This window comes from Harpegnathos saltator, unplaced genomic scaffold, assembly GCF_003227715.2.
Source record: "Harpegnathos saltator strain DR-91 unplaced genomic scaffold, Hsal_v8.6 scaffold436, whole genome shotgun sequence".
Taxonomy (NCBI): Eukaryota; Metazoa; Arthropoda; class Insecta; order Hymenoptera; family Formicidae; genus Harpegnathos; species Harpegnathos saltator.
The window spans coordinates 1,455,379-1,459,136 of NW_020230246.1; the positions used below are offsets into that span (position 1 = coordinate 1,455,379).

The 3,758-nt window shown below is 34.5% G+C and overlaps 1 long non-coding RNA gene across 2 annotated transcripts; it reads right to left on the reverse strand.

Annotated features, from left to right (window-relative positions):
* Nucleotides 1–301: 301 nt before the first annotated feature.
* LOC105188254 (uncharacterized) lies at nucleotides 302–1,193 on the reverse strand. Of its 2 annotated transcripts, XR_003113376.1 has the most exons (3): nucleotides 1,178–1,193; nucleotides 831–1,037; nucleotides 302–421 (listed from the first exon to the last, which is right to left on the reverse strand). It is a non-coding gene; the product is annotated as an uncharacterized LOC105188254 (long non-coding RNA). The 2 variants fall into 2 exon arrangements; XR_003113375.1 differs by lacking the exon at nucleotides 1,178–1,193 and having other exon boundaries at nucleotides 831–1,057.
* Nucleotides 1,194–3,758: the final 2,565 nt, after the last annotated feature.

Sequence of the window (3,758 nt, forward strand, 5' to 3'; positions counted from 1 at the left end):
CGGCGGCACACGGAGCGTTTTTGGCTGCTGGATTGCTTGCGTACTCCTGTGCTGGAAATATTCTCAGCTGTTTTGCTGGAAATTATGCAGTCATTTCTAAATTACTATCAGAGATATTAGAACTTATTTCATATGTTTCTTCAACATTAGTTGCAGTTTTTTTAATATAATCATTATCACTACATAAAAAATTAGAATGACAATCTACTTTATGATGTAAATCGAAGTTAATATTTATAGTTGAACTATTTTCAACATTGCTCGAATGAGGTACAATTAATTCGCTATGATTAGTTTTACATTTTACTGATTCTACTTTTCTAGACAGGAAGGAACTACTATGATGTGCCAGTTCATTGTTAATTAACTGAAATCTTCTTCTTTTAGACAATAAATATAGCTGTTTTGGCATCCTTTTTTTCTGTAACAAAAATGTCACATACTTTATCAGAATTTGCTTAATATTATATTCCCAGATAGCATAGAGAATTCCAAAAGAATTCAGTCGTATGTCAGTAATTATAAGTTCATTTCCAGATTAAAAAATAATTCTTTTCGGTACAATTCTCCGAAAAGAATTATTTTTGCATCTGAAAATGAACTCATAATTACTGACAACGACTGAATTCTTTTGGAATTCTTTTTCAACTATCTGTGCCATCTGGGTTTTTATATATACTGAAAGAGCTAACTTTTTCTAATATGCTAAATAAAATAAAATATCTATTGATACTAGTTCATGCTCAAATTAATAAGGTTTAATCGATGGTCGTGCAAGTAGGTAATTTTATAGCGCTGTAATAAAATAATAATAATTTTAACATAATTACTTTATTTTATCTCTCTTGTTGATGCAGTCGTAAATGTTTCAATGTGACTACGCAAGATCCTCTCTCCTTCTTCACCCTCCTCTTGGTGTGAAAAAAATGAGACCATAGGAAGCGACGAGAAACTGTATGTCCCACAGAATGTATCTTCACAGCTTATCGTCTTCTTCTTCTTCTCTTTCCTTGTTTTATGCTGACGGGAAGGTCTGACTGACAGAATTCCGTAACACCACTTACTACGTTAAATAATAGTGAATCAAATATATTATATTTGGAGAAAATGCAAATAGAATTCCAAAAAATAATATATATATATGTACAATATATATAGGTTAAGTGTGAATTTATACCTTTCTTTCCGAAGGTTAGAGCTCGTTGTCCTTTCTCTCCCTTGACAACAGGACAAATCTACAAAGGTCACGTCGAATTTCGCTCTGAATTCCGGACACGTGTTAGCGAACGCAACATAAGAACAATAACGTGCTTCCTTCCTTTCTCGTAGTGAATATCGGAACACGACAATAGTCCGTTATGACTTCTGTTACACACAGGATACGGAAACTCTTGCCGCGTGTCACTCACGACGCAATACGGGAAGCCAGCGTGACCGATCACAGGTCATTCCGCGAATGGCGCGAAATGAAAGAAATAGTTGTGATTGGTCGCGCTGGCTTCGCGCGTTCTGTTCCGCTGAGAATTTCCATGCTATGAGACGCTGACTTCAGGAAAACAGAATTAGCGCCGAAAAAAAGAGAAATGGCTATGATTAGTTACGCTGACTCAGAGCGTACCGTTCCGCTGAGAATTTCCACTCTATCGTTCTTATAATTGGTTATTAACTTTTTATTTCTAGGTTTATATAGCAATAACTGAATGTGTTGACTGAGCAGTTATGTAGAGAAAAACATCAAAATTACATAATTGTAATGTAACTGTTATAACATATTCGTTATATAACTTGTTATTTCCAAGTTATATAGCAGCAACTAAATGTGTTGACTGTGGCAGTTATGTACAAAAAGACAGGAAAATTACAAAAATGTTCTGTAACAGTTATAACATATTCGTTATATAACTTGTTATTTTGAAAGTGTATAGCAGCAATTAAATGTGTTGACTGTGGTAGTTATATACAAAAAGACAGAGAAATTACATAAATGTTGTATAATTATTATAATATATTCGTTATATAACTTGTTATTTCCAAGTTATATAGCAGTAACAAATTATGTCGACTGGGTTGGGACTTGTACATGTCGTAATTAATGTTTGCACAGTTTGCTGTGCGTGGAGGCCACCAACATTTCTGAACACCCTTGTCTTTAAACAGCCAGGCTGTTGGAATTTCAGAATATGTAAAATCCGATAAAAATTTTACAACAGCATACTTTTTATTTTCGTTGCTCATATCGTATAATGTGGGAAATGTCCAATGTTGTAAAAACTGAAAATTAAAAGCAGCTAGTAAGTATTAGTGTGACTATTTCTTAAAGCTAAGAGCTCATTATAGATCCAGATTAATACAAATAATTACCATATCTCTATACTTTCTGTATCAAAATAATTATCGGTTACCTAAATTTTCATTTTCCTATTTTAATTGTATAAAAGAAAGCATAAAGTTTTCATATGTTAAAATATTATAAACTCACCTTTGCAATGTTATCATCCATTAATTCGATATCCGTTCAATACTTGTAGACTTCCAATATTTAATATTGAGGCAAAAGAAATACACAGTCTGTCCCAGATCCAATGAGACTGGTCTAAAAAAAATACAAAGCGTTTATTATTTTGATTTTTTATTCTTGTTTATTCAAAATAGTCTCCTTCTGAGTCAATACAGCGCTGGAAACGTTCAACAAATTTTTCGAAACATTTTTTATACTCATCGGCTGGAATGACCTTTAGTATGGCGGTCGAAGTCTTTTGGATGACCGGGATGGTATCGAAACGATTTCCTTTCATCGCCAATTTCAGTTTGGGAAATAGCCAGAAGTCGCACGGAGCCAAATCAGGTGAATACGGTGGATGATCGATAACAATGATGCCTTTTTTGGTCAAGAATTCACGTACCATGATGGCTTTGTGCGATGGTGCATTATCGTGCAACAAAAACCAACTGCCTGGCTCTCGATATTCCGGTCGAACTCGTCGAATTCTGGCCCACAATCGTTGTAGAACTCCCAGATAATATCTGGGCAGACACACAGCGGTCGCTTCGAAGAATTTCTTTGACTTTCTCGATGTTTTCTTCATTGCGAGTGGTTTTTGGCGGCGGTACTCGGTCATCGTCTGCAAGGTCCTCACGACCGTCACGGAATCGGCCAAACCAACGGAAAACCTGTGCACGGGACATGCATTCATCCCCGTACACATTTTGTAGCGTTTCGTACGTTTCTGCACCACTTTTACCCAATTTAAAAGTTGGTTTTTCAACCGACGTACACAAAGTGACTTTACATAAAATGTCAAACCACAGTGAAATATCAATCGAATTCGCTCAAATTTTGAGGTTAAGTAGATGAAAGGTAGAACATTCACCTACCATCATTCACTCATAGATATCGCTGCGCTAAGAACTTTGATGGAACCAGTTTCATCGTATCTGGGACAGACTGTGTATATACTCACGATATATAAATTTGACACATAATATAGAATGGGAAATAGAAATACATTTAACCAATATATATAACATCTAATTATCAGTAGCTTGTGGTATCATGATATAAGAGTCAATTTCATCAAAGTTTTTAATTTTTATATATTTCTGTTTTATTTATGTTACTGAAATTGTAATTATATCTGCAGTAGTAGTATTTGATATTAAAAATATTCCGAGTCTTTCTGAAGGGCATGGTATATCAAAAAAAGATGTTTCATTTAGAAAACGTTTTGCGCAAATATAACAGATAGAGTTGCCTTCAA